This window comes from Phocoena phocoena, chromosome 14, assembly GCF_963924675.1.
Source record: "Phocoena phocoena chromosome 14, mPhoPho1.1, whole genome shotgun sequence".
NCBI classification, from domain to species: Eukaryota; Metazoa; Chordata; class Mammalia; order Artiodactyla; family Phocoenidae; genus Phocoena; species Phocoena phocoena.
This window is the reverse complement of record NC_089232.1, coordinates 19,868,818-19,892,460: the sequence shown is the minus strand read 5'-3', so window position 1 is coordinate 19,892,460 and position 23,643 is coordinate 19,868,818. Positions and strand designations below refer to the sequence as shown.

General features: G+C 39.3%; 1 protein-coding gene across 5 annotated transcripts in view; it reads left to right on the top strand.

Annotated features, from left to right (window-relative positions):
• CTNNA2 (catenin alpha 2) overlaps positions 1-23,643 on the top strand; it is a 1,049,032-nt gene that overhangs the window by 278,305 nt on the left and 747,084 nt on the right. The window lies entirely within an intron of this gene.

The following is a 23,643-nucleotide window of genomic DNA, read 5'->3' as shown; positions in this document are numbered from 1 at the left end:
TGAAAGGCACTGAATTATGGTTGTATTGATTTGCTCTATTCATTTCAGCAGAGGTGATGTTGTTGATGCCCAGGGCTTGCACCCATGAATGATCTGAGTTCCTCCTGTCCTGGACTCCTGGGTTTGAGAGAATTCAGCATAAAGTGGGAAAATGTAGTGAGGTCTTGACATTACATGTGGAAGGAATGCCCTGTGTGGTTGTCAGGTAGGGAATGGGGACTCTGAAAATCGGCTCCCAGCCTTTGAAGCCCACCCTGCGTCCTGCTGGAACACCCTGAGGCAAAGCTGAGACAAAGCAGCCAACCCATGTCCTTCCCTCCAGCCTGGTTCTTCTTACCACTCCCATCCCTAACTGACACGTAGGTCCTCAGGTCAAGCCAGGAGTCAGCAGTGCCAGGCACAGAGCTCCTCCTGCCACACCCTCCAGAGAACTTTGATCTAGAAAACGGAAAGATGTAGAATGCCCTCCTCAAAGCCCAAATCTGTTTCCTTTCCATACACCTTCAGATTCTTTGCTTTTGCAAGATTTGCCCATTTTCAGCACACAAAGAATAAGGTGTGGTTGTCTCACATGGTATTCATCTGCTTATGAGGACTTCTCTAAAGGATCTGGATGGCCAACACTTTCTGTGATTTTGGTCTATGGGTGCTACGCAGGGTACGGCTAGAAATGTCGATCACCAGCGCCTTCCATCCTGTGTCAATCTTTTTGAATAATGGATTTAACAAAAACAGAGGGCTTATAAAATCTGGGATTCTGTTTGTTTTTAACAGAATGGCAACAGGCTAATGATTTATATGTGGAATTTGATTTTATATGAAGGCATGCTGGTATTTCTAGCAATGAAGAATAACTGCCAAAGAAGGAAGTAGAAACTGCAGAGATCAGAGTGATGGTTAAGATCTCAATATAAATAAATCAGAAAAAGAAGGATGTTCCTGTGTTCTTTTAATCACAGAATGTGATTAAAGAAGAATTGATCGAGATGTGACATGTAATATTCAGTTCGTTGTCTAGAATCCGGTCAAGTAGAAGTTTTTCTTTCAGTATAAACTCATACAGATCAGCAGAGCTGATGGATTTTTGTGTTTTATTGACTCCAGGTGCTTGTTTTTCTGTTCACAACCTTGTGATGCAGGAATGTTTTGTATTTTTATTGAAAATTAGGCTTCTACTTTGACACAGTTACAGATAATACGTAGGTGGGTATAGTGCTTAAATTTTAAAGTGTGACAATTCTGTTCATTTTGAACCACCAGGATCAAAGGCTGAAATAAAACACCTCCTACTGACTTTTTTATAAAGTGTATAAAATTTACTTGGACTTCACACTTCTTTGGTGATTTCAAGGTAGAATTGGATGCAGCTAGACCGGCTCCATAATCCCTGTCTAGTGCACTCATTACTACTGCCACAATATCAATTTATATTTATTTTGATATAGCATCTGTGCCTTACTAAAATGTCTGTTGTAGTTAACAGCAAGCAAAAAATTAGTCAGTTGTGACTAGGCTGTTATAAGATATTTCATTTTCAATTTTCTAAGCTCTGGACATGAAGGTTTTATCCAGTTATCACTCTGCAGATTTTCATATTAATATGCTAGGCAATATCATTAGGATAAGGAAATAATTGGATTGAGAAGAAAAGATTTTGAAATTGGCATAACTGACACTTCTGATGAGATTGGGTGCGTTCAGAGTGGTATGGCCATAGACAAAACTGACATTTCTGGATTCTAAAAATCACCTGATCAGTTCCTGATGAAGATTCAACTTTTCATGCTCACTTGTAGGTGAAGCTGTTCTAAAATCATACACATCCATGCCAAGTGGTATGAAATGGAGGAAGATGGACATTGGGGAAAAGAGCTATAAACTAAATGATTAGGAGAAAGTTGTCTGCATGGGGTATGAGCCATGTTTTAGCCACATGGATACACTGAGCTCAATAGGGTGTCAGTTGTTTGTTGGATATTTCCACAAGGGTATATTCAAATTAATGAATGTGTGTGTGATTTGAAGATTTAACAAAATCATGCATGTAAAAGAGACTGTGGTTTGAGGAAAAAGGGCTGAGTGAACAGATGCATGTGACAAAATTTATGATCCCAGAATGTGACAGTGTTAGAAAAGATGGTTGGAATGGTTTGGGGAAAGCCTTGGATGGCCTTAATTATTTTTTATCAAGTTAATGATGTAATCCAGAGAAGGTTCTTAAAAATAATCCTCCTTTAAATCAAACATCATTATTGTACATATGTGAAGACTAATGGGTAGAGAGAGACTCTTTTTCAAAAGGATGTGTGACCTTTGGATTAGTGCCATCAGAGTGGTTTTTGCAGTATTATGCTGAGTACTATAAATAGATCCAAATTATAATGAAGACATAAGCGTGTATCTGGAACTTATAATTTTATACAGCTTTCTTTCATTGGCAGTAAAACTACTTTTTCATCAAAAAAAAATCTTAAAAGTGGCCTCATGACAGGAAACAAGTAAACATGTTATTTTATTGATAAACATTTTGTGATGGATTTGAAGTTAGAATATTGAATTTATTTAATGGATATGTACTGCGTGCCTGCCTACTTTGTGCCTGACACTGTTCTAGGATTCTGGGGATATCGAAGGGAAAAAGATAGACAAACTTCTCTGCTCTCATGGAGTTTACACTCTAGGTTGGGGAGACAGACAATCAATCAATCAATAATTTGAGTAAGAATTATCTCAGACGGTGATAAGTGAAACAGGGAAATATAAAACCTGTGAGACAGCAGCATGGAGTGTAGTTGTAAGGATGACCTAGAAAAGGTTCACTGAGAAGATGACACTTGGTTAAAGAGCACTTGAGGTGGAATGAGAGGCAAGGTCTAGTGCTCACTGACCTTGTGTGAGAAGGTGCCTGAGCGCTTGAGAAACCTTCTTGGGGAGACTTACGGACTGTTCCAAGTGAGTGGAAGGTAGCAGGTGATGGGGTCTGCAAGGAGACAAGGTGTCAGACTATGTAGGGCCTTGTGCACCATTATTCAGAATTACACTTTTACTTTAATGAAATGGGAGGCCATTGGAGAGTGTTGGGCAGAAAATGCCATAATTTAGGTATTGAGGACAGGCCATAGGAGTTCAAAAGGTAAAAAAAAATACAGGAGGACAGAGGAGGAGCCCCTGGAATAATTCATGAAAGGATGGTGGCTTGTGCCAAGAGGTAGCAGTAGTGTAAAGTGCTCAAATTCTAACTATTTATGAACATAGAATGGACATTGGGCAGTGTGAATGGCAGCTGCAGCTGTATCAGCTGCCCTAATATGGTATCTTCAGTTTTGATATCTTCATTTTGTTTTGGTTGCACAGAAAATTCTGATTTACTCAGATGTAGTAACACTTGGTAAACAGCTCACTTTGCAACGCCTGGATACTCTGCTAGACAGATTACATTTGAAAAGGAAGTTCAGTAGAAAAATTTTGTTTCAAAAATACCCAAGTATGGTTCACATTCTTATAAATATAAAAGACTAAAAAGATATAATGCTTATTCGAAGTACTAAAATGAAATGCTGAGCAATATGGAGATGTGTTAAACCATTACTACCTTGTACACAATTCACTGTTAGGCTTTGGTGAGGAAATGTGATGAGCAGATAGGCCTGGACCTTGTACGTTTTGGTGCTGAACTGCCTGGTTCAATTTCATAGACAAAAACACGCTGTGTTGCTCTAGATTGTTCTTTAAAGAGTAATGCACAGCTACAGTTTTCTTAAACAGTTGCACAGTTAGAGATTGTATGCACAATGATGGCAGAGACTCAGGTGGCATAAAGGAATGGTTTTCTGGTCTCATCTGTGTTAAAGTGTGGCAGGTTATTTTTTACTTTTACTTTTATGAATAATTAAAATTATATATTTTTACAAAATATTTGAATCTAACTTTTTTTCAAGCCTCTTGAAGCATCTAAGTGAATCCCTGGGGACAGTGTGTAAACCACTAATGTAATGCATGCATTAAAAGCACATGGGGACAAATTGATGTGGGAACATATGTACATATTACAAGTGCCTGAAGGGTCATTGTCATAGCCTTTGCTTTAAGGTGGAATTTAATGTAAAGGGTGTTCCTGATGGAACCTATTTGTGAGGGGTTAAGGTCTGAAATGAGATCTCAAAGAGTCATTTCCAGCCTGGTTTGGGGCCCATACCCCACCAAGGCTCCAGCATACAACAGTGCATGAGGAACATGTAGAGTGATATCCAGGGCCTGGGGAGCTCTGAAAAGAGTGGGCTTCACACTGTTTTTTTGTTTGTTTGTTTGTTTTTTAATGGTGCAAAAGAAATATATGTTCATTGTAAAGGGTGAAAAACAAAGATAGAAGAAAAAGTTTATTCACAATCTCACTCCCTAAAGATAATCATCTTTGATAATTTTGTACATGTCTTTCCAATGTTTGTAAACTTCTATGAGTGATATATTTATACACACACAGAGACACACATATGTTATGCCTGGAGTTGTAAAAAATGGACTCATTGTAAATGATGACTTGTAATCTATTTTCTTTACTTAATATATTGTGAATATGTTACCATATTAATAAACATTCTCAAACCTTATGTTGACTAGCTGAATAACATTTTATTATATAAATATGCAATAATTCATTTAGAAGCAATACATTTTGAGAGTATTTTTATATAGCGTATTGGAAAAGATAAGTAGGCAAGACTTCTGGGGCTGGCAGTAGAGAAGAGTGTTTGAGATCCCAAGCAAGACTGAGGAACAGAGTGAGAAGGTGGGGAGAACACGGCTTCCCAGTTTCTGTGCTTAAGGGGCTCCCTGAAAATTTTGTGCAAGGAACGTTTTGTAGGTAAAGAAAATTTAAATGCCTCTGAGGTTCTATTTAAAATTGTCTTAAGTATATTTTTCTGTACTTTATCAATTTTCTGCATAAATTTGATTTTCATTTATCAGAATTTCTGTAAGTTGGCTATGTGTAGTACTGCCAAGAGGGGCTCAGAACATCTAGAGGACAAGTTCAATGGTTAGATTTGACCCAGATCCCAGAGAAGGCATTGAACGCTTCTGAAGGGAGTGTCATCAGAAAGATAACTTTGTCATAGAAATTGTTATAATGTTGGATTTCTCCAAATGGGAAGGCAGGAGAAAGATGGAGTAGTTGTTATCACATAAGAATAAGGGTAATTGTTGATTAAACATAACATTTGTTTTCAGTATTATCTAGGCCTTCTCATTTCTCTCCCTTCTGTAATCATGTAAAAGAGGGGATGAAACTCACAAAAGCCACTTTGGCCAATTCTGAGTTTCTCTACTAAAAGGTTTGGCTTAAAATAGAGTAGAAAGTAATGTTTAAAAATGCTTGTGGGCTGTTTATGACCTAATGTTGCCTATACCCTCCCCCCACCCCATAACAGCCCTCCATTTTAAGGGGTATCTTAATGGGATTGGTTGCTTCATTCAAGGGCAAGAGTTCTAATATCCCAAATTTGGTACCTATGGTGAGGTTTTCCTTGCCTTTTCCTTATTTGAAACTTTTCTTTTCCCCCTTTCTACTCTCTGCCTTCAAATATGTTCAGTGCCCACATCTCTATTAATTTTGAAGTTGAAATTCATCTGTGCAATTATGCTTTTCATGTAAAATGTTTGCATCCATGAAGAGACAGTTTTAAAATTCCTTTTGAGTTGCAGGTTCTGGCTCAGGTATTGAAAGAGCACAATTAGTTTACCAGCCTGTTCTCTGAGGTCTAAAACTATCCTTTGAATCTACTCTTCCAGTGGAATATGGTTGGGGTGGGAAGTCATCTGGGTAGTGCATGAGGCCTCCATCCTTGAATTAAGGCATTTGCAATCCTATTTGCCTCTGTTTCCAGGCAGTTTTCAGTGTGACTCCTAGAGGTACCCTGAGACTAGTACAGGATCTTCCAAATTTTTAATCTTTTCCTTTCCTTCCATCTTCTTATATTAATATTGTATTCCTTTGCTGTAGTAGGATCTCAAAAAGCCAAGGGTGTGTCGTGGGGGTCATGCAGGCGGAAGTCACTCAGGCACAGGTGGTGGGAGAACGTCCAGCCATGCTGGTGGGACATGTTCCTTGGAAGGAAATAATGCAAGTGAGAGTGTAAGAGATCTTGTGCCAGAACCAAGCATCCTACAGAGCATGAGAATGTTTGAGAGGCTTCAGGAGGAAATCCAGACTGGCAGGTGGTTAGTTGACACTAGAGTGATCTGGGCACAGTCCCACAGTAGCTATGGAGCACAGGTGTAGGTAACATCCATTCCTGGTGGGGACATGGCAGGTCTCTTTGGTCTCAAAGGACCCCAGGTGTGGGAATTTATTCCAGTGGGGATTTAGGCCCTTTGAAAAGTACAGCATGCCATACACATGTTTGCTATTACTTATCATCAGCTCATGACATACAGTTAAATGACTCACAGGATCCCAGGACAGATGAGTCTAACCAGACTTGTTTTACTTGGATCATCAAGGGCAATTCGCAGTGCGGTCTCACACACTATCTCCTTGGCCAGGAAAAGTACTTCCTACGTGAAACCCTCCTTTGTTCCCCACTGTGGATAGTTTAGCATACAGGTAGCCTTACAGACAGGTAGTCTTACCGTCAAAATGGGGCTCCCAGTCTAGTTCTATAATGAATTAAGTCTGAGCAATGGAAATCGTAACTCCAGGAGCTCACTGGTGACTTCTTTATGGTGGAAAAGCAGTTCTGAGCAATCAGTCTCCTCTCTCTCTCTCTCTCTCTTCCCTCCTTCCCTCTCTTTCTTCTTCCCTCCCTCCCTTTTCTTCTCGATAGCACCTTTGTGCCTGGTAGAATTTCTTTAAATTCTTTTCAGTGCATGGATGAACTCACAAGAATGTAAGGGAGTTACTCAGAGGTAAGAAATGACAAGAAAACAATAGACTAGAGATAGGTCTGCAGATTCCTCCTGGCCTAGACTTTGTTTTTAAATGGTACAATATGTAAAGAACAGGAGGCAAAGTCTGAGACCCAGCTGGATGGACAGGCAGATTAGGGACCTCAGTGTAAAGCCTGGATTCTCAGATGGTGTCACTACGAGGGCATGAGCTAAGAAAATAAAACTTCCATGCAGAGAGAAGCAATGGAAATACATGCTGTCTTGGCTTCTAAAAAGCAGGAGAAAAGAATCTCTCCTCTGCCACCAAGAATTTCTAACCACGATCTTGAAATCACTCAGTTTTGGGCTCAGAATCTATATTTGAGGGTGACCTAAAGTTTACTCAAAATTTCATTTTAAGTCATTCTAGGTGGTGGGTTGCTAGGTACCTGGCGGAAGCAAAGACCAATCCTCTCTAGAGGAATACACTTTAAACACAGGGCTCAAAGAATTTCCACAGATAAAGTTACAAGGAACAGAAATTAGCATTCTAGAATCACTAAAAACAAAATGAAACGGGCCACTATGATTGACAGTTGGCACAAACAACCAGTTGTAGACCAGAACTACAAGGGCTGAAGATCTGCAATTATTAGACACAGTTTATAAATTATCTTTAAAGAAATTAAAGAGAGCATTGCAAATGTGATCGTGAAACAAGAGAATGGACTGAGCAGCCTTGGAAGGCAGGATTGGAGGTTGTGTGGTGGAGGAACACAGGCTTATTTGAAGGGCCTGGACAGCAGGTTCCTTGTTGCCACCAGCCTGGGATAATGAAGAAAGAGACACGGTCATTGGGAGTGTCCGGAGTGGTGCTTCTGGTAACTTCTGGAGCAAGAGCTGGTTATCTCTTGCAGCAACACCTTGGGTAGATATTAATCTCCTTATCTACAGTGGATTTCTGTACGGAACTCTTTTTGGTGACAGAAAGAATAGAAAATCTAAAATGAAACGGGAGATGAAAACAAAAATCCACTTGAACAGCAAAATTAAGTCCCATACTTAGAACTCTAGCTAGCTTCTTTCCTTATCAAACATACCCCTTCACTGAGCCCTTGAAAGTTGGTTCTGAATCTTACAAGGTCGATCCATACAATGAGGAACAGCAAGTAACATTATGAGACAGGAAGGGGCTGTCTCTGACTCCATCAGTGAGTAGAGATGGCTGACAGAGTTGACTGCTGGGTCATCAGATTTGGCCGTTCCAGTTAAGACAGCCTGGACAGCACAATCCATCAACTGATCTTCTTGGGAGAGACTTTTGGGTATTTCAAGAAAGACCTCGCAAAACTGTCAGGGAGAGCAGCAGGCTGTACACCACCACCAAGCCCATGAACCTGGATATACCTTTCCTTTGTGTTTCCAAAGGACGTGGGAAAGCTTCCAAAGATAAGCTCCCAAGGGCCTCCTTGCTTGGGCCTAATGCTGCTGCGAGACCATCCTGAAAATTTCTCTTGATTCATTTAGGAAATTGTTACACTGTAAGAACTGTCTCACTGGTGGTGACACATCCCCGTGCTTCAGACCCACCGGGATCTTTGCTGCTTTGGCAACTTTGTACTTACCATCTCTCTGGAATGTTCTTCCTTCAACTTTATATGGATGGCCTTTCTTTCAAATTTTAGTTTGATTATGTTGTTCTTAGTCATCTCAGTATATTAATTTCTGTTATAGCATCTGCCAACCTCTGAAATTACAGCAGCTCTTTGTGCTGTTATTGTCTGCTCCACTGGAATTTAAGCTCCCACGAGAGGGATCTTGTCTTATTCACAATCCCCAGGATCTAGCCTGGAATAGTAAATATATATTTTCGGAAGAAATAAATGACTTCTCTCTCATCATCTTCTTTTGATAATCATAGTCACAGTCATAATTATCATCAGAAGAAGAAGGAGAAGGAGAAGGGGGGTGGGACAGAGAAGGAAAAGCAGCAGAGGCATTAGCACATATAACGCATAGATTTTGAGGCTTTTGAATCCCATGTTTTGGAACATAATGATTCAAGTGTTTTTTCGGCTTTATCTACCTAGATAAACCTATAAGTAAATTAACTAACGTTAACTATTCTTGGCTTCTTCATGACTCACTTTGAGGTGCCCAGACATCTCCCTACAGTTAAAGCTATAGTTAAGGCCCCCATCAATTCTTTCTAGAAAGGCCTAAAATGATCCTGTGACTATCAGTAGAGAAAAAAGTGATATGAAGCGTGACGCTTGCTTTTCAGTTCCAAGAGCTCCACCAAGCAGCTCACTCTTTACGCAGGCCTCTCACTGTTGTGGCCTCTCCCGTTGCGGAGCACAGGCTCCAGATGCGCAGGCTCAGCGGCCATGGCCCACGGGCCCAGCTGCTCCGCGGCATGTGGGATCTTCCTGGACCGGAGCACGAACCCATGTACCCTGTGTCGGCAGGCAGACTCTCAACCACTGCGCCACCAGGGAATCCCACAGCTCACTCACAATTCTTCCATTTTAAGTGTGTCCTCCAGGGTGACCTGTCTGGGCTTAAGTTCTAGGGCATGTATGGTAAGGTCTGGGAGGAGCTGGGCCATTTTTAGGTCTGCAGAATTCTGCAGGCTGGACTAGGAACTTCGGAAATTACTTAACTCATCCCTGCCCAGAAGGCACAAAGAGCTTGTATATGTACCTAAGAGATAAATCAACAGAAGAAAAGCATCATAATTCACCTGTTGAAAACTAGACACTCTCTTTCCAGAGGCCCAGCCCGGACTACAGAATCACAGTTTTCTGCAGAGTGGGTTGATAATATCTACATTTAGCAAGTACCCCAAGTGATTTCTATGAACAGGCAAGTTAGGGAACCCTTGATGTCATAAGTTCAAGAGTCAATTTAATACAGAATGGGTTTAAAATGGGTCTTCTTTTTGTGAATGAGGATAAATACTTTTGTAAGAAAGCAGCAAGTGAAATATCTCCTGGGAAATCTTATTGAGCTGTATATTACTCAGCCTGGACATTCAGGATTTCAGAGGAGACTTGTGAAGCTGTATGGCTAATCTTCTTTGAATTCCTTAGAAATAGGCAAAGCTGAGCCAGGCTGTCACCCGTGAGCTATTAATTGAAGGGTAGCTTTTTTTTTTTTTTTTTCCCCCAAAGCGCACCTCCCTCAAACACACCTCTTCCAATACATTACTCCCCCATCTGTAAAAAGATAATTTATCATCCTTGGAAGGACTCTGCTCTCAGTAAGTGCCAGAACTAAAATATGCAGTTTCACAGATTACTCAAAATCCTCTTTGTTAACAATGGCTTCATTGCTGACTTCAGTTTCTAGTAATTCTGTAGGTTGGGTTGCGGCTAACAGATTTACAGCATTAACCCCGAGCTTTGCCTTTGCCAGTTCACACGTTGAATTGGGCTTTTGCTCTGGGTCCTTTTGGGGACTATTCTAGGGTACTGTTTCCATGAGGAAGCCACATTTTACCTGCCTGTCCTATGGATTCTTAGATCTGTCTACATATCAGAACGACATAGGGAGATTTTGAAAAATGCATGTTCCAGGGCCCTACCAGTTCTAAAACAACAGAATCTCCGGGGATGGAGCTTGAGATTCTGTATTTTAGCAAGTCTCCCAAGGGATTCTCATTCCTCCAGCCATTGTTACCAGCCTTGGATTAGCCCAGCATGGCGGAATCACCCAGCTTAATCAGTATCATCACATTCAGGGAGAGGTACCATATTTTCCTCTTCCTAGGTTTTCTCAATAATGTTTTCAAACTGTTATTTATCATTATTAATCTTCACCCCCCAAATCCTCTTCCTCCACCCCCGCCTTGGAACCAGTGCACACATTTGCAGACATTTGTATTTCCTTTCCCTTTTCCCCCTAATGTGCCTCAAGAACAACATTGGCATGTTACGTGAATTTCATCTCAATACAAAGAAGAAGAAGATGATATTGGCCTTTTTTTTTATTCAATGTGCATACTTGGGGGTTAGGAGGAATCAGTTAAGTGTCCTGCAATCTGGTGGCTGATTTCACACTTTTGATCCCTGCAAAACAGACACACAAATCTTTTGGGAAAGGTGTTTTTTTCTCTGTATCTGTGAGACATTTTTAAATAATAACAATTCTCCAAACTTCATCCTATCTTATATATTGCATCTTTTCTCATCATTGGCCTAATTTTATGCTCGTTATCTTTTCTGTTTGCTCTCTGTCCCTAATCTTTCTTCTACCATTTGTAAAGCCTATAAAACCTTTCCTTACTTTTTTTTTTTTTTTTTTTAGAATTGTCAAAGGATCCCCATCCATTTTCTTAAAGCCCTTGTTTTCTTATTTCAGGCCATTTAAATGAAAAAGAGCAGCAAGATATCTGCAAAAAATCAAATGGTTAAGAACATTTTTAAGATAATGTAGATAGAACTGAAATTGGAATTCAGGTCTTCTGGTTTCTTTATGGCCATTCTTTGATCCTTTTCATTACTTCATGTTTTGTATTGGATTTTTGATATTCTCCTTTTCTCCATTTAAAGCCCTGTACCATGCATGACTCACCTTTCCCCTAACATTCTTTTTGATTTCTCAGGGTTCGTTGGACAGTAGACTGCAAACAAATCTTCCTTTTCCAAGCATCTATAGAACATACCAGAACCCTGTCAGAACCCCAGATAAAAAGCAGACAAGAGCAGCCTTGTGGGACAGCCACCGGAATTCCTTCTGAAGGGGCAAAAAGGAGCCTTTGTTGGCAGGAGGACGGTGTTAAGGGAGCAGACAATTGAATCTGATCTTTTTTCAACAGTGTAGCTTCTCCTGGCTTCAGTCTCTAGGTAGAGATTGTATACCTTGTAGGAGACAACAGCAGAGGCAATAACCAGACGAGCCAGCATTAGCATGTGCATTTGCCCATAACTGCCCACCGATGTGGTGGTTCTGTTCTTGATTAACCATGTCTGTCCTAAGACCCGCCTTTTACCTTTTACCTTTTTCTGAAAATAAACTTCTGGTTGCCTGCAGCTTGGATTAGGAGAGAGGCTCTAAGGGTCTAACTGCTTTTTAAGTGGAGTTTCAAGCAATCGTCTTGCTTTTAACCTCACCATTTTCCCTCCTTTCCTCCAAAAGAAGCTGAAGCCTCAAATATCTGTCGTCTTTGAGGGTTTTGCAGCCTGAATTGGACTGTTCTGAGCTTTCCCCCATTGCTGGCTTGGAAGTCAGCTTTCTCAGACCTGCTAAATGAGTTAGCGCACTTGCCTCTCGGAATATTGCTGCAGCCATTTTCTCCTATTTTCTTTGCCCTTTGGATTGAGACCTTTGAAAGAAAATTGCTCTGTGGTCATTGTGATGGGTTTTCAGAAAAGAGCAGTGATAAATGTGTGTATTACATCTGCCATCTCAGCCATACCTTACTTTTATTTTAAGGAAGATTACATGTTCCTTCCATACTTATGTCCAGAGTCCATGTTGTTTTGCACACTAACTTGACCAAGGAGATGAATGGAGCTAAGATGGTCAAAGCACATTTTCAAAGTGAGCTGAGAGTTTGGATAAAAGTAGAGGTGAGACATAATGTTTGGAATAAAGCTTAGATGGGGAATCTATTTCATCCAGACACTCTGCTATATTTCAGTGTCAAACTATTCCTAACAAAAACATTATAGATATTGGTTCCAATTTAGACCTTGAAGAAAATGTGGTTGTGAATACCTATCTTTGGAGTTTATATAGGGTAATTATAGAAGCAGAGCATTTATCACATGATGATGAAGAATCGTTCCGAAAATTTCATTGTTTTTATGTCTGCTTGATGATACATTCTTCTTAGTTATTGACTGATAGCAGTTGCACAGATGATACCATAATATGATCCACAGCATCGTGTTAAGGGAGAATTAAGACCAATGCTAGTATCTCAGTCATTTTCTTAGAATTGATTAATTTTAATTGATTCTTTAAAAATATTAAGTCACCAACTTTACTCACTGAAGCGTCTTTGTAAATGGAGTATTTTCATGAATCCCTTTGCTTTCTAAAAGTTACTTAAGTCATTTAAGTTTATCTTTTGTATTATTAGCTTTTTCCCCCTTTGATACTATTTTATACATGACTCTGGCACATACGTTTTCATATCCTTAGAACTTTTATTACACATATGGCTTAATGATTCAGTTTATAAACAGCCACACCGATATTTTTATCAACTCATATTGTTGTATAAAATCCACATCCAGCTGTTAAAGACCATGGTAAGAGAAAGAAACATGGGGTATTTAACATTCCAGACAGACATTGGAGTTCTTGTGGTATATCCCTAATATATTGTGATAATTAGCATGGCACCTGATTAAATTTTCCCTGCAAAATAAATACACCCATCAAATGATTCTCACTAAACCAAAGATTATTGACTAGCAAATCATATGTAGTTTGACATGTGTCTGTACCTTTAAAGAGTAAGAAAAAACAAAAACTACTTAGTTGTTTTATTAGTTTTGCGACTGCATTTCCTGGAGCCCTAGATGGTTCAGGGACCCCAGGAGCGGATGTGCTAAGAATGAGTGTGACTTTGTTATCTCCACTCTACCTGGTCCCATACTTACTTCTTCCTAAGAAGCCCTATAATTCAATATTTGGTTTTCATATAAAATTTAATTTGGAAAAACAACAGATCTCATTGGTAAGACAGATTTTGAAAAATAATGAGACTTTTGTCTGAAGTAACCAGATAATTGACAGGAAAGTTAATTGTAAAGAATGACTTATTTAGGTATCTGGCCAATCTGTGATTATACTTATAGATCTGAAAATTATGATAAATAGAGAAGCCCAGCTCTCAGCACCTTGGCAGGCATGAAGTGAAATATCCAGATGAATACAAATTCAGAGCTCTTCATCACATTCCGGCTGTTAAGTATAAAGTTTACCCAAATAAGTGAGACTGGGTTGGGCCACCTCTCTCTCTTGGCCCTGAGTTTCTCAGCAGCTCCTGGTGCTATCTGCCACTCCATGGAGCTTCCCTCATGACTCAGCACAGACTCTATGCCATGCCCTTTAAGCCAAGAACAGTACACGGATTACAAAGTATGATACCAAAACTCTTGGCACTCATCATGTTCTTTAGAGATTGTCGTGATTTTCAGTTTTTAGAATAGCATAAACATAATATCTGCAGCAGAAATAAGTTAAAATATTCTAAAATATCTCCATAAAACATTTTATTTATTTTCATTATAGTGTGTCATTTTCTTTCATAATAGCTACAGATGAATTGGAGGCTAATTCTTACACTGTAATGATAAATTGAATTATACCAATTCAGTTTAGCAGAATTAATGCTTACTCACTTGCTGGGTAAATCAATCTATTCATTTTTTTAACACGAAAAGGAAATAATAATTAATAAATGTAAGGATAATATTGTAAATTTATAGAAAGTTATTACAGTAACCGAAAATATTTGCTGTAGAGCTGCTTCCTGGCAAGCATGAGGACAATTTTATTTCTTTAAAGAGAAAATTTAGATTGAACGAATTTATTTATTTATTATTTATTTTTGGCTGTGTTGTTACTGCGTGTGGGCTTTCTCTAGTTGCGGTGAGCGGGGGCTACTATTCGTTGTGGTGCGCGGGCTTCTCATTGCGGTGGCTTCTCTCGTTGCAGAGCACAGACTTTAGGCACGTGGGCTTCAGTAGTTGTGGCTCGCGGGCTCAAGAGCGCAGGCTCAGTAGTTGTGGCACACAGGCTTAGTTGCTCCACGGCATGTGGGATTTTCCTGGACCAGGGCTCAAACCCGTGTCCCCTACATTGGCAGGCGGATTCTTAACCACTGCGCCACCAGGGAAGTCCCTGGGGAGTCTTTAGTGTTGTAAGGCTATTTAGTCCCTTCCAAATAATAATAAAAAATGGGTTGCAAGATATAAATAGATAGTTATGAATCATGTTTAAAGAGAGACAGTTGGGTGGAAGAACTGAATTATTCATGGCAGAGGTAACACTTGAACTTGAAGGTGTGTAGGAAGAAGAGAAGTCAAAGATAGAGGGGCTACTCCAGGTGTGAAGAATGATATTATGTAAAATGCATTATACAAATGTGTATGGTACACTTTAAGTATGACTAGTAGTCCAGCTTAATTAGAAAACATAACGTTAAATAGAAAAGAGAAGGTTTTGCACAGAAAGGTTGAGATTAGATTACAGAGGGCTAGAATTCCAGATTAAGATGTGCATCATTTATTTTGGTAGGGAATTGTTTACTGAAGGTTTGCTTGTTTGGGTTTGGTTTGGTTTGATTTTACTGTGGGAGTGCTATCAGGTAAGCCACACAATGTTTGGGAGCTGCCACCCTCCTCCAGTGCAGGGTGGCTTCTGAGAGTGTACACTGGAGTTGGAGGCATGGGGACGTGTTAGTGGATTCTTAAGAAAGTCCAGACAGAAATGATAGAGTCCGAATTGGGGAGAAGACAGTGGGAATGAAAAAGAGAAACAAAAAACAGATTCAGAAAGAAGGATTAGAAGGAACTTCATGACTATTTTGTGTGTGTTTGTTTTGGAGGAGAGGATGGGGGAAGGAAACAAAAATATTGCTTTTATGTTCTCATGAGACATACTTATTAATTATTCATTGGGTTAACCTGTTTCTAAATTGGGGATGATCAAATTCACTGACAATATTATTTACACCCCCGCCCCCCCAAAAAAGTGCATTTCACAGTGTTTTAAAGTTGACCACTTATTGGTTTTGCTCCTGTGATGTTACTAGGTAAATATTGGTCTTTATTTACTCCTTTTTACATTCACACAGTAGACCATTAGTGTCTTTGATGTAACATTTAAAGCTGCCAGGGCTTCCCTGGTGGCGCAGTGGTTGAGAGTCCGCCTGCCGATGTAGGGGACGCGGGTTCGTGCCCCGGTCCGGGAGGATCCCACATGCCGCGGAGCTGCTGGGCCTGTGAGCCATGGCTGCTGAGCCTGTGCGTCCGGAGCCTGTGCTCCGCAACAGGAGAGGCCACAACAGTGAGAGGCCAGCGTACCGCAAAAAAAAAAAAAAAAAAAAAAAAAAATGCTTCCAGAAGTTCATGGTATGAAGCACGTTGTGGTCCCAGTGAGTCCTGGGTTTGGATCTCATGTCCCAGTGTCCATTTGCAGGTCTCTTGGCCAATGACTGACCTCCTGGGCAGGATGGCAAGCTACCCAGTATCTGCCACTCAGCTGGTCATTCTCAGCACAATGAAAAACATTATTTCATTGTTTTACAAAAAGTGACCTTCGAAGAATATACTTATGTTTGTCTTGGGTTTATTGAATCTGAAGGGGTCATTTAACTTTCTCAGATATATACTTCAATCGTATGTCTAAAATTGCATTAGAGAAAGATTGTACGTATGGGATTTCACAAAGGTCTCAGGATACACCCCCTCAGATAGTCCTCTGTCCTATGACAGCTATGGTTTTAATTGCCAGACAGTTTGTCGAATTAAATCAAAGTGTTATTTTTGTTAGTCACCAGTGTTTAAATATTTATTTGGTACCTGTTATGAACAGATCAATCTTCTAGATACCAGGAGGAATACAAAGTTGAATAGAAGAGCCACTGTGTGTAACTTCAAGGAAATGATACCTTTTAATGTCCAGAAATAATATACTATTCTATTCATTATCTCTGATTTCAAATAGCTACATTTTGAACATAGTGGTTATTCATGACATGATGCAAATAAAGTATTGTGTTGATTAAAATGAATCTGATTCAGATAACATTTGCTACATTATTATTCAAGAAAGGGATTATTACCTCCCCCAGGAAAACTGATGAATCTGCCCAATTTCCAATCAGCCTGAGGCCAGTTTCATTTAGCATAGGTGAAATAGTTGATAGAGATGGGCACTGTGAAGCAGCTTCGTGTATTTGCAGGCTTACTTGATAGGGTCAACCCCGCTTAGTGTGATTTGAAATCTCATTGGGAAATGCACTTTTTCCCTCGATACATTATCAGATGATACAGTCCAACCAGTGCTGAAAAAACATGGCAGTAGTTACTGAATCCCTGACCTTGGAGTGTGTAGTATCTCTTTCATAATAATAATAGAAAAAAAATTGTAGAACACATTATTAAAAGGATGACTTTTTTTAAGATGAAAAGTCTCTGATTACTACAACCCTAGAGGGATTGGCTAAATACAGATCATTTAAGGGTAGCTTCGTTTCTTCCTTTGACAGGGAAATATGCTGAGTATTGGGGTTCCAGCAAAACCTTTAAAGCATTTTTAATGTCTTTCTTAGAAGGTTTCCAGGCATTTTAGTGGATTAGGAACTGATGAAATCATTGAATCCAAAAGTGGCTAGTGTACTGATTCCAGAGGAAAACTTATGGCAGTAATCTTCAAAAAGTAATCAGATGGTGGAGACTCAAAACAATGAGACTGGAGGATACTTTGATTAGGAAAGACAGTGGGAAGAGGATAGCTGTCTTCAACTATTTGAAGAATTTTTATGCAAAAGAAAGGGGCTTATATACATGAGTCCAAAAGTATATATAGACAACAAAGAAATATTCAGGCCCAGTATAAGACAAAAGCTTTTGAGTAGCCAGAGCTTGCCAACCAATTCTATATCTGAAACACCTCAAATTGAGCTGCCTCAAAGACTGGTGATTGTGCCTTGCACTAGAACATGTGACTGACCACTTAGCAGCGATACTGTAACTAGAGATTCAAAAGTGAGGTTGACCGTCAAAGTTTCTTCCAACCCCGAAGTTATCACTTCTATAGTTTTGTAGAAATGCATCTGTGGGACTTAGGTTGGCCCGAGCATCATTAAGGCAAAGTATCTGTCCTTTGAATGACACTCATCTAGTTTTTCTTGAACATGAGGCTAGTTTAAAAAATGTAAGGGGACTTTGGGTTCTGAAATGGTCAGAATGGAAATGATATTCAGGGGGAGGGATAAATTGGAAGATTGGGCTTGACATATACACACTACTATGTATAAAATAGTTAACCAATAAGGACCTACTGTATAGCACAGGGAACGCTACTCAGTACTCTATCATGGCTTATATGGGAAAAGAATCTAAAAAACAATGGATATATGTATATGTATAACTGATCTACGTTGCTGTACACCTGAAACTAACACAACATTGTAAATCAACTATACTCCAATAAATTTTCTTTTAAAAAGTTGAAGGAAGAAATCCACATTCCTTCTCATCAGTTCCTGACAGAAAAAATGTTGCTGCTTCTCTAGTGTTTGGCTGAGTTAGGGGCTTAGGTAGAAGGAACTTGGCTAAGATTTAGCAAAGATGAGGATAATTCTTCCTTGCCATAAGAAATAATATGGATGCTAGCCCATCCTCCTTCACTGGGAAAGACTCTGGCTTCGCCTTTGCTGACACAGTCTTGGGTTCTCCTAGATTTGTATTTGTTCCCGGAAACAGTAAAGACTGCTAGGGGTTGGTGCATCTGGTGGAACGTGGAACTTTTGTCGTTTTGTTATTATGAAACCCTCACTCCTGGACATCCTTTTGGATTTCTGTCGTGGACTTCTTGTTTGGCCACCACTGCAGACTTCCTGAGGTGAAAGGCCACTTAATTGTCAGTTAGTGAAAATGATCCTGGACAAGTTTTCTCCAAAGGCTGCACTGGCAGTTATATTTTCTGAGGTTGCCACCAGTAAGATCAATTCTACCCGATAAAGACCCTGCTCATGTGGGCCCATTCTTCTATGGAGGTCAACTCTAGTATGACTCTTTTTCCAGCATCAAATTAACTAGTATTTCACTTAAAAATATATATGAACTATGTTCCTACTGAAGGTAGAACTAGACAGGTCTTTGGAACACCCCAGATCTGTTTAAGAATCCCACAGCAGTAAACATCCCTCAACAAGGTAAAGCAAAACTTAGCTCCTGCTTTGTGAAAGAGCAGTTAGAGTTGAAATTTGTCTTGTTATTCAACATTCATGTGGTTTGACTTATTAACCACAAAAATAATATATGGCTTTTTTTATATCTGGTGATTTTGATCACATAATTTTTAAATTATGAAATTGAGTGGATAATTTCAGTATTGTGTACAATGCAACCCTTTACAGTGTAGACAGAAATAATCAATAAACAATCTATAATAGGATTAGAAAGGAGTTTTATTTGAGTCAAACTGAGGGACTATAGCCTGGGAGACAGCCTCTCAGATAACTTTGAGGAACTCTGCTCCAGAAAAGCATGGTTGTCAGCACAATTTGTATCTTGTCAGAACAGAGAACATCAAACAAGTCAGGGACATATTCTTTCAGTTTCAAAAAAAAAAACCTTTTTTTTTTTGCCAGCTATTAAGACACTTATATGCCCATCCTTGAGAAGGTGGATCAATTCCAATGCCACATATGAAGACGAAACGTGGGAGAGCACTCCCTGAGTGCACTCACTGATAATCTCATTAACTGGAAGCTTTGTCAACACAATATATGGATCACCTCTCTTGTAGGCTTTCCAAAAGTCACTGGCATGGTATTTAACATATGGGAGTTGCTGGCATAATTGACTTATGTTTTTCTCTTTAAGACATTTTTCAATTAAAGAATGGACAGAGCAAGGGGGTTCTAGGGTAAGTTGTGCTGGGTCTCTAAGGACTGAGGATAGTATCAAACACAGGATGGACATATTAATATGCTGAAGAATTTGAACCTGAAAGGTTAGGCCAGAGGAAGGTTGGTTTTGGTGAGTGCTAATGCTAGGAACATCTGAAAAGTCAGTAATAAGTACAATGAGGACCTACCCCAGTAGCTATACTTTGTGACAACTTTACTAAAGAATTTTCTTTCCATCCTGAACATTGGGGCAAAAGTATAGCTAGAAGTAAAAAGTAACTTTCAATTTTGATAGGGAGACAAACATTTGGTAAACTAGTTCAACTGAACTAGTAGGATGGGTCATACAGGCATGGTCCAGATTCTTGGGTCAGCTGTGTACCACTGTTGTTGTCTTCTTCTAGGCCTGGGTTGATGGTTGTTTTAAGGTGAGTTTGAGGTTAATAGTCCTCTCTATAGACTAGTCTGGTGCAGAGGCCCTTTTTAAGTGGGAAATATAAATGCAAGAGTCAATTCCCGGGGCTTCCCTGGTGGCGCAGTGGTTGGGAATCTGCCTGCTAATGCAGGGGACACGGGTTCAAGCCCTGGTCTGGGAGGATCCCACATGCCGCGGAGCAGCTAGGCCCGTGAGCCACAACTACTGAGCCTGTGCATCTGGAGCCTGTGCTCCGCAACAGGAGAGGGCTGCGATAGTGAGAGGCCCGCGCACCGCGATGAAGAGTGGCCCCCACTTGCCACAACTAGAGGAAGCCCTCGCACAGAAACGAAGACCCAACACAGCAAAAATAAATAAACTCCTACCCACAACATCTTATTTAAAAAAAAAAAAAAAAAAAAGTCAATTCCCTTCAGTTTCACTGTGCCTGAGCTGCTGAAGAATACCTAATAAGTGTCCTTCCATGTCGGTTGGAGAGAGACTCCTTAAAGTGATCTCTTTTTCAGTATTCATAATCTCCTGGGTGCAGGTTATGGGGCATCTGATCTTCACCCAAAGATAGATTCCTATTATCTTCAGAATCAAGCTTAGAATATCCTTTTAATATTTAAATTAAACTTTACAGTAATATAGCATAGCAACAAAGAGGCATCTTGGGTGTAGGTAGTCAATACAAAATTTCAGTGTATATAAAACATCAATATCAATAAAGATATATAATTGAAACATAATTTTTTTCTCTAAATTACCCTCATTTTACCAAATATTGTCAAATTAAGACTAATATGTTTGTAAACTAAGTCTGGTTTCAGTAAACCTGGCCTGATTATTTACATATGTATAATTGATCATATAGCCTCTTTTAAATTTGGCATTGCTGAAACTTTTCATAAGGAATCTCAAATTGAACTTTTAAAAAGTCTCTCAAGGCCAGGAAAGTCATGCCAAGGATTTGCCATTAGATTCTGCCTGCAGTACCTACAGATTTAGGTGGATTTCTTTCTTCTTGAGGTCTAAAATATCTGAGGTTCTTGCACCTGCCAGGAAGTGGCCTTCCTTATTCATCGGAAAGATTGCTGGGAACCCAAGAATTTCCAAATTCTGGAGGTATCAAGTAGAGAGAAAAGATAAATGCTTCAATTCTACTTACCAAGGTATAATTTACCAAATTGCTGTAAGTCATAATTAGCTTAAGGGGAACGGTTCCCTTATATCTGGAAAACAAAGATTAAAAGCCAGTAATATTTCAGACAAACATCATAAAAATGATAATCTTATTTATCAGTTTTGTTCAATCCCATGTAATTCTTGTTCTGCTTGAGTCCAGTTTTTCTATTAGTTCTGTTGACCTTGCCTGATGATCGAGGGTCATAGTGACAGTGATAATTTCAGGCAGTTCGTAAGGTTTTTGTTAAGGTGCACATGATTTGCTGTGTAAAGTGGGTGGGTGCCTTGATCACGGGATATTGTGGAGAGTATACCCCAAGTGGAAACACATTTTCTAATTTTTTTTTTTTTTGTCATTGAGAGGGCATAAGCCTTATAATAAGGGAAGGCTTCAAGCCATCAAACCAAAAAATGGGGTTTGGGGAGGTGTCCGGAAAACGCAAGTGGCCATCTTGGATTTCCCATAGCTCTGACTGTTCCATTTACAGTATTGTGTACCCATCGTAATTTCTCTGATTGAGGAGTCTGCAAGGACATCCGGATGGCAAAATCTGACAATGAGGGGTTAGTTTTTGCAGTAGTAGAATGGACTTTATCTACACGTGCCATAATCTTTACAGATTCTGTTGTTGCCTTTGCATGGATGTCAGCTAGGGCATTTCCCTATTACTTGGGTTCAGTGCCTTTAATGTGAGGCTCAATTTTGATAACAGATAACATTTTATGTCAGTATATATAAGATTTCCAGGAATGTCAAATAATTTCTGGAGCATTTGTACTATATATTTATACAGACATAGTATAAAGAAAGCTTAATGTTACCTTTTATTTGATAATGCTTTCCATGTAATTTAACACACCAAATAAGCCTGTTTAGTTTAATATCTCTTTTGAGATGCTTCAGGATAAAAATCACTTTCATTTCCCTTAACAAAATGCATTTCCATTCTTCATATATTCTTCTATTGAAAATACCTGTCTTATTTTACTTGTACACTGAAATGTTTTCCTCATTATTTCTTTTTTTTATTAGAAATGAAAGGTATTTTATTTATTCATTTATTTTAACATATTTATTAGAGTATAACTGCTTTACAATGCTGTGTTAGTTTCTGTTTCATAACAGTGAATCAGCTATACATATACATATATCCCCATATCTCTTCCCTCTTGCATCTCCCTCCCTCCCACCCTCCATATCCCACCCCTCCAGGTGGTCACAAAGCACCGAGATGATCTCCCTGTGCTATGCGTCTGCTTCCCATTAGCTATTGCTTTTACACTTGGGAGTGTATGTGTGTCCATGCCACTCTCTCACTTTGTCACAGATTACCCTTCCCCCTCCCCGTGTCTTCAAGTCCATTCTCCAGTAGGTCTGCATTTTATTCCCGTCTTGCCCCTAGGTTCTTCAGAACCATTTAGTTTTTTTTAGATTCCATATATGTGTGTTAGTATACGGTATTTATTTTTCTCTTTCTGACTTACTTCATTCTGTATGACAGACTCGAGGTCTATCCACCTCACTACAAATAACTCAATTTCGTTCCTTTTTATAGCTGGGTAGTATTCTATTGTATATATGTGCCACATTTTCTTTATCCATTCATCTATTGATGGACACTTAGGTTGCTTCCATGTCCTGGCTATTGTAAATAGTGCTACAGTGAAGATTGTGGCACATGACTCTTTTTGAATTATGGGTTTCTCAGAGTATATGCCCAGTAGTGGGATTGCTGGGTCATATGGTAGTTCTATTTTTAGTTTTTTAAGGAACCTCCATACTGTTCTCCATAGTGGCTGTATCAATTTACATTCCCACCAGCAGTGTATAAGGGTTCCCTTTTTTTTGGGGGGGGGGTTCCCTGTTTGCCACACCCTCTCCAGCATTTATTGTTTCTAGATATTTTGATGATGGCTATTCTGACTGGTGTGAGATGATATCACACTGCAGTTTTGATTTGCATTTCTGTAATGATTAATGATGTTGAGCATTCTTTCATGTGTTTGTTGGCAGTCTGTATATCTTCTTTGGAGAAATGTCTATTTAGGTCTTCTGCTCATTTTTGGAATGGGTTGTTTGGTTTCTTTTGATATTGAGCTGCTTGTAAATTCTGGAGATTAATCCTCTGTCAGTTGCTTCATTTGCAAATATTTTCTCCCATTCTGAGGGCTGTGTTTTTGTCTTGTTTATGGTTTTCTTTGCTATGCAAAAGCTTTTAAGTTACATTAGGTCCCATTTGTTTATTTTTGTTTTTATTTCCATTTCTCTAGGAGGTGGGTCAAAAAGGATCTTGCTGTGATTTATGCCATAGAGTGTTCTACCTATGTTCTCCTCTAAGAGTTTAATAGTGTCTGGCCTTACATTTAGGTCTTTAATCCATTTTAAGTTTTTTTTGTGTATAGTGTTAGGGAGTGTTCTAATTTCATTCTTTTACATGTAGCTGTCCACTTTTCCCAGCACCTCTTATTGAAGAGGCTGTCTTTTCTCCATTGTATATTCTTGCCTCCTTTATCAAAGATAAGGTGACCATATATGCGTGGGTTTATGTCTGGGCTTTCTATCCTGTTCCATTGA